Raw genomic sequence first — 17,081 nt, forward strand, 5'->3', positions numbered from 1 at the left:
ACTTCATTTGTGATTTCCCCAAACCTTCATATTTCCCTTTATGATAAGAAATAGTTTTTATTCCAAGAGTTGTTAGTGGCTACCTCCTCTGGTGGAGTTTCCAAAAAGCATTCTGGATTCCCTGCCATTTCAGAGAAAATACTAAGTCACTTGGCAGGTGTTTTAGGCCTGGATACCTGGGGCAGACAGCAAATACTTAATTGTTTTGCTAATTTAAACAGAGCAGACCTCTAACAAGACCTAAAGGAGATAGATGAAATGACAGAATAGTAAAAACAAAAAGTCCAGTGTAAAAAGAAAATAGGATTGGGCCTCCCCGGTGGCGCAGCGGTTGAGTGCTGGGCTGCGAAGCTGCCTGCAGCCTCTGCAGCGCCGGTTCGATCCCCGGCCACCAGCGAGGGTCCCACATGGCGCGCAGACCTCTCCTGCCGTGCCCACTGCTCCCCTCAGCAGTGTACTTCGGTCCTTCTGCCTGTTCTGCTCCCTGCTCTGGCTCTGGTGAATTCTTTCACCCTCCCGCGCTTCTGACTGTATGTACCCAGTGCTCGTATAAATAAATAAATCTTTAAAAAAAAAAAAAATAAAAATAAAAAGAAAATAGGATTTAGGGGAAAAAAAGTAATATTTAGTTTTGTATATGTAATCATATAAATGTTAAAATGCAGTGATTTGAAATTCTTGGTTATAATAACTAATAAAATATAGATTATTAAATCCTTGGAATATAAGTGTTTTATATAGAAATGAGATTTTAAGAAAATAAATTTAAATTCTAGTCATTCATTATACTCTGATAAAGAGAAAGTAAAACCTGTCTTTTGAAACAATCCAAATTCACACCTTTACTAACAAATTGAATGTTACCGTAACTAAAATGACACAATTTCATATTTAGAAATATCTGAGAATTTAGATAATAAATTGTTTTAACATCAACATGAGTATCTTTAATTACCTAGTGAATAGAAAAAAATAAATTTAAGGAGTAGTATTTATATTTTAATGGCATCAATATCTATTTTATTTTTTTAAAGATTTATTTATTTATGCATTCAAGAACTGTACAGGCCAGAGGTGTGGGGGGTGAGAGGATTCACCAGAGACAGAGTGGGGAACAGAACAGGCAGATTGACTGAAACACACTGCTGAGGGGAGCAGCAGGCAAGTAAGGAGAGGTCTGTTGTGCCATGTGGGTTTCTCCCTGGCCAGCAGAGGGATCGAACTCATGCTACAGTGGCTATGGACAGTTTCATAGGTCGCGTCTTAAGCCCTTGCACCACCAGAGGGGCCCTCAATATCTAATTTAATAAAATATATTATTCAACAGGAATGATTTATTTCCGCCCAACTACAATAAATTTGACAAGAATATTAATAATAAAGAATTGAAAGTCATTAAACAATTCAGAAGTTAAAGTATAGCTCTCTCTCAATATTGTTTCTGTTCTCATTGGTAACTCCATATTTACATGTTTTTTGTATCTCTATTTATGATTTTATCTTTAATTAAGACTGCTCAGAAAATGAGATGAACTGTATTTCCCCTGAATATATTATATATTTGCATTATACATGTAAGCTTTTTATGGTGGAATTTTCTTGAATAATTGTGATGCACATAGAGAGTGTACCCAGTGGTTGAAGACAGTGAGCCTCCATATCTAAGTCATACAGTGTTATAAACCAATGTTAGCTACATAAAAATAAATCAAAAATAAAGATTCAGGATAGGTACTTTCAGTTCGGACTCTACCGCTAATAAGAAATGTTCAACTTGATGCAACTTTGTAATTAGAGTCTCAGAATCATTATAAGTAGTTCATTTTTTCAGCGAATCTCATTGCTGATCACCTGCTAAATGTTATATGAAATCTAATCATTAAAACCGTGTCCTAAACTTGGCATGCAGCATGAGGGAATGACAGAACTACAAACACATCTACTTTTTCTTTGGACATTCGTGCATTTCTTTGGACATTCAATACTCCCTGGAAAGAGTAATCATTCACATTTCTAAAGCTATTTTCTCAGTGTTAAAAATCAATTGGAAGAACAACATTTCCAACCTGGGTGAGAAAAATATATAATTTAAAACTATAATATCTAGAAGAGAAGGCAATTATAGGCTCTTTCTTTTACATGGCTGGTAGGGTATGACATGGACAGAACTGGAGCATATGATGCTACGTGAAATAAGTCAGAAGGAGAAAGACAAACACAAGATGATTTCACTCATATGTGGGGAGCAAAGAGGGCGGGAGAGAGCCCCTTGGAACAAGGTGGAGGATTATGGGTGCTCGGTTGTGGTGTAGTGTGCTCATACACATCTGAAGTTGTGTGAACCTGTCCCCCAATGCATATATAGTGTCATAGACCAATGTTGCCTCAATAGTAAATAATCTGACAGAAGAAAAATCACCTTCATACTTTATTTAGAGAAGTGTGATTTTTTAACAAGCCGAAGTCCGAACTCTCCACAGGTTACATAATAAAAAGATATTTCTCTTTCACATCGTGGTCGATTGCATTGAGGCAGGAAGCTTCTTTTCCAGACAGTCATTCAAGGTTATTGCTATTTCCCACCCTCTGGCTTTGGTCATGCATATCATCAGAGTTCTTTCCTTTCCATATATTGATGAGGAAGAACATAATTATGCAGGGGTGAATTTTATGGGTTAGACTGAAAATGGTGCAACCGCTTCTTCTCTCATTTCTCTGGCTGGGACAAATTCACTTGGACTGATGTGAATGAATATGAGATGAGGAATATATTTAGACTTTGTACCTACAAACAAATGGAAAACAGACAGTAATAAATCCTGGCAGTTGATGTCATACCCCATAACTTAGGTAGAAAATCAGAGAGGATAGAGTTTAAATAACAGCTGTCGAAGGTCACACAATTTCAAATTGATGGGAGGAGCTTGAATTCATGCAATTTAGCTTCAGAATCTACCCACTATACTACTTTCATGATATTTGTATTTTAACATATATGTTCAACAGAGATTTCCTAAACAAGCAACTGTAGCAGACTTTTTACCCAGAATGCAGAACAGATAATTTGAATCAACATATATGTGTATATATGTGCATGTGTGTGTGTGTGTATTCCAGAACAGATAAATTTACCCAAACACATAGGTAAAATGCTTTTTGAGGAATGCTGTCACCTGCAGGCATTTTAATATATCCATGAAGATATTACCCAGTCACAGTGTACTCTTTAGCTGCTTGAAAGTATTTGGTAGGTATTCAGTTTTTAATTATTAATAAATGAAATTCAACCTAGTAAATTTGGAGATCTATTTTGATTTACTAAAGAATACATGAACTGAGCAACATCCTGTCTAGCTAGTAGAAGGGTGCTGTAGAATCACAGCTCAAAATGGAAGATTTTTATACTAAGAAGAAGGAGGGGGTAAGGTAATGAAATAAAATAAAAATTGTGTTAGACAAAAAGACTTTTCTCTTGAGGAAAGGTAGGCAGATTTTAGCATGCAGATTACCTCACTAGTGCTGACCAGCACATTTAGATTGATTAGGTTTAAAATTCAACTCCTTCACAGAGTGAAACCACAATTAGCTTAGGAACTAGATCTTGGCAGAGTTTGATATAAAGGGTTGAATTTGGGGCCAATATATCTTTTTTTTTAATATTATCTATTGTGTTTTCCTCCAAGTTTGGTGATTTGCTGTGCAGTCTTGAAAGTTCATTAGGCTTGCTTACCTTCGTCTGTTTCAGCAGATGCCCCCTATGATACAGACACATTTAAAATTCATACTCATAGTCCCTAAATCTTTATAGAGAGTATATATCACAGAAAATGTGTGCTGGTAATTGAGCAAAGAAGGTTGTGAATTTTCCTGTTAGCTTGAAATTGAGACTCACCTACTCAATGCACATAAATGCCAAAGACATGTCTCCAGCATCTAGGGAGAGAAAGGACAGGACATTGATGCATAGCTGACTCAGCATGAGGTAGGAATCCTAAGACTTGTATTTGTCCCCCTAAACACTTGGGGAATGAGCTTATATAATGTTTTAGGGAAGTATATTTGGGAGAAAAAAATAGTTGAATTCCACTGGCTGGGGAGTTGGGTAGGGCACAGGAATGCTGGGTTATCAGGATATTAATGGCAAATGCACCAGAGCCAGAGGGATGCAGAGCTGGCAGAAACATTCTGGTGGTAGTGGGCTCTTGACTGTATGCCCTGGTGGTCAGATAGTCCTGGTGCTTGGACACCTTGTGGACAAAAGTCTGGACCAAAAGTGCTAGATTTTCTTTATCTGGAGCAAAAGAATTGCTCAGGAAGTACAGGATAGTCTTGGTATTAAAAGAAGCAGGTCAGGCATTACTGATTTAATGGACCAGGCTGAAAAACAGCTTGTGGTTAGACTTGGTGATCAGCTGGATTCTGGGCAGAAAGAAGGCAGGCATGGTTTGAGAAAGGAATTCAGATTTTTAGGATTGGTTTCAATCACAAACTTCTTCCTTAACTTTGGAGAAAACTATTATAGGAATGAATTTCTTCCTAAGTGGAGAAAATCTGAACAGAATAGAGGGAGGATAACTTTCACATGGAATAAGAAATAATTTTTAAAGCATGTTATTCCCCTGCCTTAGCTGGCAATGAAATTGCTATACTGTTAATGGTCTGTGAATCTTTAATTACAGATAAATGTTCATGTTAGTATCTGTCCTCAGGGCAAAAATGCAAACACATTACACCACAAGAGAAGCAAAGAAATGAATTTATGTTTTAATGAGCTGTGGAGTCCTATTATTCACCTAATATAATATGACACTTTGACTTTGCACTGGAAACAAACTGGGAATACAGGGTCCGATTTTTATTCAGGAAAATTGTTTACTCTGAAAATGTATCTAATGATTAGTTGTTTTTCTCATTTTGAAAACTTCCTTTTATTGCTTTTTTTAAAATTTAAAGTAATTATATAAAAAGTCAACATTAATTTTCTCTCTGTTCTGGAGGGAAATTATCCACAGAAAAATCCTGTATCAAGCAAGTCATTTTACTGTGTATATTGTTATCCATATATGAACATGCAAAATCAGACTTACCAATTGCCCCAAAAGCTAATGACCTGTCCATCTAATGAAGCGCTTTTTATTATGTAGCATCATCAGGTTTAATTGAGCATTTAATTCATAGTTTGTCACTCTGCTGATTGCTCATTGATTTATATTCACTCCTCACACTAAAGCTAGGAGGTAGTGCTAATTTAAATGGAATTGCCAAACTCAAACCTTTTAAAATAAGAAATCAAATATATCTAGTAGATATGTTAGTTTAATTGTTGTTATTTTTGTTACCTGAGTTCCACGTGAGACGCATGTGGAAGAAGAGGGGAGTGATAATGGCAATCAACTTCTGGTTTCACAGATGAAACTTACACCACTTATAGCTATTCTAATATATAGAAACAAAGTATTTAGAAAGCCACAGTTTTTAAATAGCCAATGAAAAACAGGTAATGCTTACATTACAATAGTAACAGTTCCACAACAGAGGTTATTATTATGCTTTTATTTACCTGCCCTGAAAAGGAAAATTTTTTTTTCTCTTTCTGAAGCTTATTCAGAGCAGTTGCAGAGAACTTATAGTTTTAAATCCAAATATTAGAATTTTAGTAATATCACTAAGATAGAAAATCAGTTTGGAAAATATGAAAACTAGCAATACTAACGAGTGAAGCAAATAAAAAAAAGTAATATTAGGCATTTAATGTTTTGTGTATTGCATAGTATTATAATTCCCAGTTTAATATTGAAGAAGATAAAGTTCAATTAATAAAAATAAATTTAACTTCATTTAAAAATGTATGTATTTATTTCTAGTTTCTGCGCTAACTACTATTACGAAGTGAGCATTCCAGCCATGATACAATTGATCAACTTTAAATACATATAGAGTCATAAAGCATACAGTTGCCACAGTTTTTACTTATTTTGAGTATGTAGTAAGTACAAATATGAGAAGTAGGGATGCTATGAAAAATATAAATAAAAATCTGATCTTGTTTATGTGTCAAGGAAATCATCTGGAAAGAATTGCAATTTAAAAGATGAGTTAAAAATTTGTGGGCCTCCCCTGGTGGTGCAGGTGCTTGAGCGCTGCACTATGAAGCTGTCCACAGTCTCTGCAGTGCGGGTTTGATCCCAGCTGGCCGGCGAGGGTCCCACATGGCGCAGCAGACCTCTCCAGTCTCTCCCACTGCTCCCCTCAGCAGTGTATTTCATCAGTCTGCCTGTTCTGTTCCCCGCTCTGTCTCTGGTGAATCCTCTCACCCTCCTGCGCATCTGGACTGTACCCCAGCTCTTGCACAAATCAATAAATAAATAAATCTTAAAAAATTGTTTATGTCTCTGGTTTATAGTTGCTTGTTGATTTTGATTTTACTTTATGTTGAATTCTAAAGAGTAATTATAATAAAGTAAAAATCAAAATCAATAAGCAACTATAAACCAGAGACCCACTACAGAGGGAGGTGGAGGGAGTAGGATCAAAACAAGAAGGGGGTGGGAATTGCATGGGGACTATAACCAAGATGAAAATGCATACATTGTGCAAAAATGAAAAATGATGTAAAAATATATAAAATTAAAAAAATAAAGTCATGAACAAGGAAAAAAATAGTTTATGTAGTTAAAAAAATAGTATATGTATTTTCATATGTAACTCATGTGTAAATATGAGAGAAAAATAGAGAAGGGAAGAAATAAAGAGAAGGGAAGGGATTGTGAAGGAGGGAGAGATACAGAAAGAGGGAGGAGGGAAGAGAGAGTGGGCTTGTATGCCACTTTTCCATCCCTCTGCATTCTGATCAAAAGAAAAATGGACAAATTAGTCAATTGAGAATAACAGCACAATTCCTATTTATATTGATTGCTGGTGAAGACAGAATGAAGAAAATTACTTGGACCAGGAAATTACACTTATTCTCCCTTCATCCTAGAGTTGAATTAACTTGACCATCTAGTTAAAGTGCAGAAAAATGATTCATAGACTATAATTTTAGAATATATGTGTCAGAGTACTGTATCAGCATTTATACGTACGATGAGTGAATCAATCTGTAGAATATATTTTACTTTAGGTATGTGTAAAGGGATTTTAAATACAAATGTAGCCATACTATTCCTCATATTATAATTACACTATTTAATTAATTCATGTTTTCATTCTACTGCTTCAATTATAAAGTTATACCAAATCAAAATCTCTGTTCCAGTTGCTCCTCTTTTCTTACATTATTCAAAAATGAGCTACTTTTCCACACTTGTTTGAATGCTCATTGCCAACTGGAAACCGATGACCATTTTAACATTTGTATCCATCACATTTCCTCTTTCCCTCTTTCTCTAGTTTTTTAATCCTAAATTTTATAAATTCTTGCATTACCTCCAACATACTTAGTGCCATGGGTGTCAATGTTATTATCCTCATCATATGTACTTGACAAAACATAAATTCTTCAATCTTATATAAAATTATAGATAATTCTGTTTACTTCTACATCAAATATTCTGTTAACTAAGACTTATCCCAACAGCCTGGGAATTTTCTGGGAATGATAATAGCAGATGAATAGATGGATTTTCTATAGATCTTAAATTCATTAAGTCATTAGGTTATCAAATAAATACTACAAATCATACAATCAATATATGCTTAACATTATCATTTCACTTAGGAAAAAAGACAGCATAAAATATTAGAAATAAAAGAGGCCAGAAATTTTGTTCTGATATAAGGAAATATTCAAACCCTAAATGTTCAAGTAAAGTTAAACAAATGGTAAAAGGTGTAGTATTAAAAATATTAATTTATTCTATGTCTCTATATCCTTGTTTTATTCATATTAAATTTACTTTGTATTTTCCTTCATTTAGACTTATAATGTTAAATAATATACTTATCATTTGCTTAAATTTATGATTTACATAAATTAGATCCTAAAAGTTCTCATCATAAGAAAAAAAACATTTGTATAACTATATGAGATGATGAATGCTAACTAAACTTATGTAGTAATGTTTCATAATATATGTATATCAGCTATTATGCTGTATGCCTTAAATTTGTACAGTTCTGATGGAAATTATATCTCACTAAAAAGGGAGATATATAAATTATAATGAAATGGATCATTGTTTTATCAGCTGAAGAAAGAAAAATTTAAAATGACTTACTCATAAATGTCTATAGTGGCACAATATTTAACACTAATAGATTTTATGAGTTTCATTGATTACTCTATAGAATATTTGACTACATCATTTAATTTTTGTTATGTAATGAATCACTCCAAAATCCTGTAGCTTCAAATCGATCACTATTTATATTAGTTAATGTGTCTGTGGTTTGCCATGATTTTATTAATGTAGGTTAGGCCCAATTTATGTTGTTCTGGTATCCTTGGTTGACTGATCTAAACTTTTTTCGAAACTCTTTGCTTCTGTACTTCTCTAGACATCATTTATGCTCCATTTAGGATATCAGTCCATTTCAGGAGTACTTTTATGGGAATGTAAAAAACTGAATAGCAAGTAAGTTCAATATTCCTGCATTTAGAGACATTGTTGGTCTCAGGTCATATTGACCAAAGTAAATCACAAACTGAACTCAGGTACAAAGAATTAAACTCACCCACAATGAAAGAACATTGAAAACTTACACAGAAAAAGCACATGGATAGAAAAACTTGTGAAGAAATTGGACCATTAATACAATTTTTAAAAAGTCTACAAATGATGCCACTTTAGTACTCCAAATTCTTCCTGTCTATTCTGGTCAACTGCTTTTATTTCCTAATGTCACATACATGTTGTTTCTTCCTGTGTGTATTATGAAAAGTACATTTGAATACAAAGGTGTAAATGATTCACAGAAATTTGCAAAATATTCCTCACATAATTAAAAATAGTTCTAAGTTATAGTTATAAGTGTGTAAGTGTTCATTAAAATGTATTTTCAGAAATCAGCTAGTGACTTATGAAGGTTTTGAGACCTCTTATGATTTTATTAACCATTTCTCATATCTTGTGAAACACCACAGATAATATCTTGAAATTGGGTTTTGTTGTTCCTGTTTATGTAGCATTCCCTGGTGAAAATAAGACACATACAAGGTAGATAATATTTTAAGTATTATCAATGTTTTTATAATCATGACGACATATATATTTATATAAAGTAAATGAAATTTTTGTTCTATGCATAGTCTTAGTTATTCATAATTTAAAAAAGGAAATAGATTAGTGAAAAATATACAACCTGGGAAGTTTATCTATGTGGCACCTTAAATTGAATTCTAAAAAAGTCTCTGACTGTCCATCTTAGATATAATTTACTGAATATCAGGCAACTAAAAATTTGAATAATTATGTTACTATCTAATTAGCATAATAGCATTAATATTTCTGATGTCAGATTTACATGACTAAACAATGTAGTTTCCATTTTTACTGGATTATATGTCACTGTAAGTGTTTTTCTCCAACATGAACAAAATATGATAGATTTACTAAGCTTTATACTATTTGCTCGATGTCTCTGAGGCATAGTTTAGAGATGTGCTGTGTGCAATAGATGTATAAATGATTTGTTTACATTACTCTATATAAATGATTTGTTTGCTTAATGTCTTGGAAATTATTTGATGTATTATGGTTGCTGATCCTATTGTCATCAGATTACTATAATAAACAAGATCTGTATCTAATTTGGTCTTCTCTTAGCTTGTCTAAACAAAATACAGGTGCTTTTATCTCCATTATTTTTTGTCAGTGGCGCTTTTATCAATTTTGTATTAATATATCACATTTATAATGCTTTAGTTTTTCTTATTAAATATTATTTTTCAAAATTTGTGAAATATTTCAAATGAGAAAAAGTAGAACATAATATACTATCTATGCATACAGACATCTTTTTTGAAAAGCAAAAACATATAAATAAAATAGTGCTTTTATTGATCTTTCAGTGTGCCTGCATTGAGACACGATGCTAATCTTAGTGTACATACCATGGATTGATATTATAATTTTTTCTATATATGAATATATTTCTATAACTTATATAGTGTTTTGCTACTTTAACATTCAGATATAACATCTAAACATGTACTTATTTGTAAAATCCTGGTTTTACTCAAAATTTCTTAATCCATTGTGACTCAAATTTATTTATTTTATAAAATTTCATTTCATGAATATCCCATTTATTTAATCCATTTCCCAGTTCATATGAGCCATACTGTTTTCTACAGGATATATCTAGACCAGAATTTGTTGAATCATTGAGATCTTTCTCATTTACTAGCTATGTTAGTTATCAGTTGTGTAGTGAATTTGTCCCAAACCAAGTTACTTGAAGAAATGGTAATTCTGTGGGTGAGGATGCCAGGCATTGCTGAGCTGGGTTTTTAGACAGCTACCTCTAGATCTTTCAGAAGGATACAGTTATCTCAGCTTGTCAATGTGGATGAATCTGCTTCCAGATCTACTTCACCCAAGTAATTATTGGGAGAATTCAGTACACCACATGGCAATATAATGTCTCAGATTCTTTGCTAGTTGTTAATGTAAAGCCATCCTTTGTTTTCACCAAAGGTCAGTTCACAATATGGCAGCTGACCTCATTAATCTGATCTGAGATGCACCTTTGTAATCTAATCTTAGAAGTAATACCCTATCACGTTAGCTGTACCCTACTTGTTAGAAGCAAGTAGCTAAGTCAGCCTATCCTCAGGAAAAGGGAGTTAAGAAAAGGGAATGAATACTAAGGAAGAGCTCACAAGGCTGTATCAGAAACTACCCTCTACAATGGCTATTAGCAAATTGCTTTCAAATTGATTATTCCATTTTCTTATTGTGATATAGTTGGCATGTAATATTTTGTAAGTTTAAGGTGTCCAACATAATACGATATATATTGCAATGTGATTACCTTCTTTGCATTTCCTGTCTTTTCTATCATGAATCATACCTATCATTTGTGTGTGTGTGTTGAGAGTAATTGAGATCTAATGTCTTAACTTTGAACTTTATAATACAGTAATCTTGACTATAATCACTGTGCTGTGCATTAAATCTAAGAACTTATTTATAACCAGCCCCTGATGAGCACCATCATATGAATATTTTTCTTTCTTTCTTTTTTTTTTTTTTAAGAGTATACGTATGTGATATTTATCTTCTATGGTAGGGGAAGACTCCCATCTACCCCTCAGTCCTTCTTGCCTGGTTTAAAAATGAAATTGACACAAGACACATTCAATAAGAGGAACAAAATCAAGTTCAATTTCATGTGCATGGAGATGCCACCATGAATGGAATCTAAGGAATAAACTAAATAGCCAGTGTAGTTTTTAAGTAAATTAGCAGTAAAGCTGTGAAGAACAGACAAAACATATAAATTGTTGACATTTTTGGTTCAGGCAGATAATTTAGTGAGCAAAGCAGAGCTTGATTACACATTTCCCCATCTCTGTCCTTGTCTTTACACTACTGGTGTCTTGTTATCTTTGTATAAGAGAAGGATCTGCCATATACTGATTTATATCTTGCTTTTAGTGAAAACAGAAAACTGTTTTTTAGAACAACTGATATTTTGGGTATCAGTTATTTACCAATTATATTTATTTAGTTCAAGAAAATTAATATGTATTCCGGGCCTCCCTGGTGGTGCAGGGGGCTAATCTCCACACATGAAGCAATCTGCAGCCTCTGCGGCATGATTTCGATCCCTGGCAGGCCAGGGAGCTACCCACATGGCGCAGCAGACCTCTCCTGTCTTACCTGCTGCTCCCCTCAGCAGTGCATTTCCATCAGTCTGCCTGTTCTGTTCCCCACTCTGTCTCTGGTGAATCCTCTCACCCCGCACATCTCTGGCCTGTACCCCTGCTCTTGTATGCATAAATAAATAAATAAATAAATAAATAAATAAATAAATAAATCTTTAAATATATATATATGTATTCTACTTCGGCATGCATTGGGTAAGTCTGAACTGAAACCAATAGTCGTTTTATGTCTAACTTATCTCACTTAGCAAAATGCTCTCACTCATTCATACCATAAGTAACAATTTTTTATCATGGCTAAATGTTATTTCATGGTATATACACTGCTTCTTTATCCATTCGAGCATGACAAACACTTAGGTTGTGTCCATATCTTGATTATTGTGAATGATACTTCAATGAACATGGGGGTACAGATATATTTTAGATACTGATTCAATTCTTTTAGATAAATACTGAATTACATGAAAGTTTTCAAGTTTTTGAGAAACCTCCATATTCTATTCATTAATTTGTGCATTATTTTACTTTTTCACCAATGGAGATCAAATAAGCAGATTTCCCCCCAAAATAAGTAATTAGTTATAAAGCAAATATCTTGATATTTAATCTTCAAATTTCAAATAAGAAATCCTTCAGAAAAAGGCATGTCTCCCTTTTAAGTAAAGAAAATTGATGTTGGGGGAGGGGGTCATGAAATTGTAAAGATTACACATTTTCACATACATTTTAATACTAAAAGAAGCAATATGTTTTCCACTTTAAAAAAATATATTTTCAGCTCTATTTTTAAAAATCATTTAGGCTTATGCTAACATGAGCAATTTTCCAGAAATATGTCTCATGAAACATTTCCTGTTATGAATCTGAATCAGTTGTTAACACTATTTGAAATCCCTGGATCAATACTTCCTAAGCTACATTACTTTGCCATGGTGTTCATGCTCACCAAGCATAATACCATTAAATATATTCTGATCACTTTTACTTCTCTTCATCTCAGAAATAATGGAATTCACAATGTGACCATATTTTGTGATATTTTACAAGAGAACCACGGATTTTAAAATGCGCATCAAATAAAACAGCAGTCATTTTCTGTGATCATAATTATACAAGTTAAAGCTGCATCAGTATATGTCCAGATTATTTAGTATAACATACAGATATCAGAAATTTCATAAACTCATTTACTCACCTATTGAAGAGATGAAACCATGTATGCATTATAGATACAAATACAATGGCCCTCTTTTTTGATGATTCTTGAATAAGTAAACAATAAAGCAGAAATGAAAAGTTTACAATAAATATTTCACTTACTTTTTAAATTGCTAGTTTTATATATAACAATTTGATACTAAAATACAAGTGAGAAATTCTCCATTTCAATTGTACATATATTGTTGATGGAGAGGACTCTGTCCATAATGACAGAGCAGGAATGAAGTCCATTAAGAAAAGTGTTTGATAAGTGTTTGGAATATGGGTAAGAGGTAAATTCATTAAAGAAAGATGGGGAAACTTAAGCAATAATGCCATAAATAAGCTTCAATATTGACTCCTTAGTGAAATTGCACACAGAATACCTTAGTTATAACAATTTTTCAGTGAAAAAATGAAAGAAGTTAGGGAAATCATTTATAATTCAGGTTAGATGCCCTCATGATATTTGAGGTCACTGTCAAAACAGCAAGAATTGAGGTATAATAGGGTTGTACATTGCTATGATACTTCGGAAGACACTGATTTCTCTAGAAAGCACCCGTTCATAGGTTCTTAACAAAAAAGCATTCAGTAACATTGTGTGTGTTATCTTCAAAGATAATTTCATAAAAAACATAAGTTTTTTTTTTTTAAGATTTATTTATTTTTTTATTTACTTATACAAGAGCTGGGGCACAGGCCAGAGGCAGGGGAAAGTGAGAGGATTCACCAGAGACAGAGTACGGAGCAGAACAGGCAGACTGACTGAAATACACTGCCGAGGGGAGCAGCGGGCGAGATGGGAGAGGTCTACCACACCATGTGGATTTCTCCCTGGCCATCCAGGAATTGATCCCATGCTGCAGAGGCTGTTGACAGTGTCATAGTGCTGCGCTCAACCTGCTGCACCACCGGGGAGGCCTAAAACATAAGGTGTTTTTAATAGAACCATTTTAAGCCAAGATTCTATTAACCCAATTGAATTCACTTTACTTGTGTTTGCATGGTCATTGATCTGTATTGATTACAATAAGAAAATGTAACAGACTGAAGAGCACATTCATCAAGTTATCTTCCTAAAAAGTCATTTTTCTGTAGACTTAGAAAAGGAACTATATTAACAGTCAAAATAAGCTCATAAAAACACAAGATCTTCAAAACACTGATTTTGTTACTTCTAATATGTGTCCAGGCAACAATTTTGACATCTATGATGACAGTCATAAATCCTCAATCCTCAGTCTTCCTTGACATGGGAGGATCAGTCACCCTTGAAGGTGAGACAGATTGAAGTCTTTCACCGTAAAAATATTTTTTATCAGTAAAAGTTAAAAATTTACTGAAAACTGGGAAATGTGTGAATAGATTTTGAATCAGAATACCAAGGATACAAAAGCATCTAACAAGATTAAGTTTGAGTCATCTATTTGTAAAATTTTGATTTTAAGAAGTATCTTCCTATGAAACTTCCTATAGAATAATCAAAATGGATTTATATTGCAGAAATAAACCCTTATGCATTTGAAATAATCTCCACTTGATTTAATTAGGTCATGTTTTTGATCAAGATGACTTAAAGTTTTTTTTTTTCTTTTTATAATGGCAGGGGGTTGTATGTATACATATGTATACTAAACTCTACACTTAGTTTTTTGAATTATGAGCTAAATAACAAGATGAAAAATTATGTTCCATAATTTTAAATTCAACTATAAGTATTCCTGCTGGGTCCATTCTTTTCACTTTAATAATAATAGAATAAAGCATAATGACACCAGTTAGGCATCACATGTTAATATGCATTTATTATAAAATATTAGGAAAGTTTATATATATGAAACAATATAAGATCCAATTGGCCAAAGCAATCCTGATAAAAAAAGGAGAAAGAATGGAGATATCATATTGTCAAACTTCAAACTATACTACAAAGATCTAATAATTGAAACCATATATTAATGGAATAAAATATGACCCAAAGACCAATGTAACCAAGTTGAGAGCCTAGAAATAAACCGAAAATAAGATGTTTTTTCAGCAAGTGGGGTTGGGAAAACTGGATTGCTACATGCAAGGAATTAAATTAGACTACTATCTCATCATATTCAAAAATTAAAGATTAAAGATTTGCATGTAAGACCTGAAACCATAAAATACATAAAAGAAAAATAATCAAAACACTATACAACATTTGTCTCCAAAACTGATTTGGATAGTAATAACAGTTACTAATTGCGTTATCAATAGCTCTGATCCAACAGTCCTTTAAAAGATTACATATATGTGTGTGCATGTATATGTATATTAATGTTATAGACAGATGAAATTATTCAATTGACTATTTTTTAATTTTAATGTTCTTTTGTACTTGAGGAATTTGAACAATTAAAACTATATCCATTTTTATCTTTGGACACTTCAGAAATACAGTACCATTCAAAGGTTATTATATTTTGTTAAATTATAACTGTAACAAGAATTTGTGTTTGTCATTAATGACAGGGTTAAATATATTTAAAAAATAAGTGCTCTGGACCTCCCCGGTGGCACAGCAGTTGAGAGCTGGGCTGCAAAGCTGCCCGCAGCCTCTGCAGTGCCCGTTGGATCCCCGGCTGCTGGCAAGGGTCCCACATGGCACGCAGACCTCTCCTGCTGTGCCCGCTGCTCCCCTCAGCAGTGTACTTTGTCAATCTGCCTGCTCTGCTCCCTCCTCTGGCTAAGGTGAATTCTCTCACCCTCCCATGATTCTGACTGTACCCAGTGCTTGTATAAATAAATAAATAAATCCTTAAAAATAAATAAATAAAAGTCAATGGTTAAAAAAAAAAGTGCTCCTTGGAGTCCTTCATTCAATTTAAAGTATTTAATCAAATGTGAAAATGTAAGGTGTTAATCAAATAGAAAAATTCTAGGAAGGTTTTCCCACTGAGGATGTACCAATGTTCATATTGCCAGAGTTAATGAGATTCGGATACTTGGGTATAAAACCTCTTATTAATGGGGGAAAATGTGTCAGATCTCTAAAGGATTTTAGGATACCTATGCCAAAATGAATAACTGTGATAGATAAAATCCTACCATTTTACATCACAATTTATTTGTAAGAGTAGTTAGTAGCTTGAAAAACATGAGCATGCACAGATGCATATGCATAAACACGCGCGCGCGCACACACACACATGTCATCATGGGAACATTTCAAATTCAAGTGACACTACTGGATCCAAGTTACAATGGCAAACATTGTGTAAGTGAATTACATAAATTACTCAAGGTCAGAGATGCCTACGACTATGCCCGTTTCTCAACTTCTTTCATATACTAAAGGTTGTTTACTAGACAAAAGCTATTTTCTTGAACTTCACATTTTTGTTTAGATATATTTATATCTTGGACTATAAACTATCATCAAAATATAAAATTAATATAACAATGAAAATATCAACTATCACATTAATATTTGTCTATTTTTAATGTTGAATACCTATTTCTGCCTATGAGTAAAGAGATAAAAATATGTAACATATCGTCATAGATATGAAAGTTAATAAAATCATGTAAAAGATATGAGATGCAACTTTCAGCAACCTGTACTTTAAAAGCTAAGCAAATGAATGCTTTTACTGTGAAACATAAATTAGCAAACTTGACTTGAAGAATAGTTTCAATTTTATTAAAAATGTTCCATAAGATAGAAAATATAAAAAACCTTACCCAATCATCTTACAAAGCTAGCATAACTCAATATAAAGAACACTGTAGATAAATTTTATTTTGAATGTGCGCCAAAGAACAAATAAAATATTAGAAACTCAAGTCATGCAGTATTACTTAAATCAAAATGAATCAGGACAAACAAGGTTTATTCCAGGAATGCAGGGTAATCTATCACTAGAAAAACCATCAGCATTATTGCTATTTTTTTCTTTCTCTCAGTGATATTTCACTGAGTCTCTTTTAAGTGTTATAAAAAAAGAACCAGCTATGAGCCAAGTTTAGGTAAGAAGTGAAATATCTAATTGTATGTGATAGAGAGAAAATT

Source organism: Talpa occidentalis, unplaced genomic scaffold, assembly GCF_014898055.3.
Source record: "Talpa occidentalis isolate TD23 unplaced genomic scaffold, MPIMG_talOcc4v2.1 talOcc4.6, whole genome shotgun sequence".
Lineage (NCBI taxonomy): Eukaryota > Metazoa > Chordata > Mammalia > Eulipotyphla > Talpidae > Talpa > Talpa occidentalis.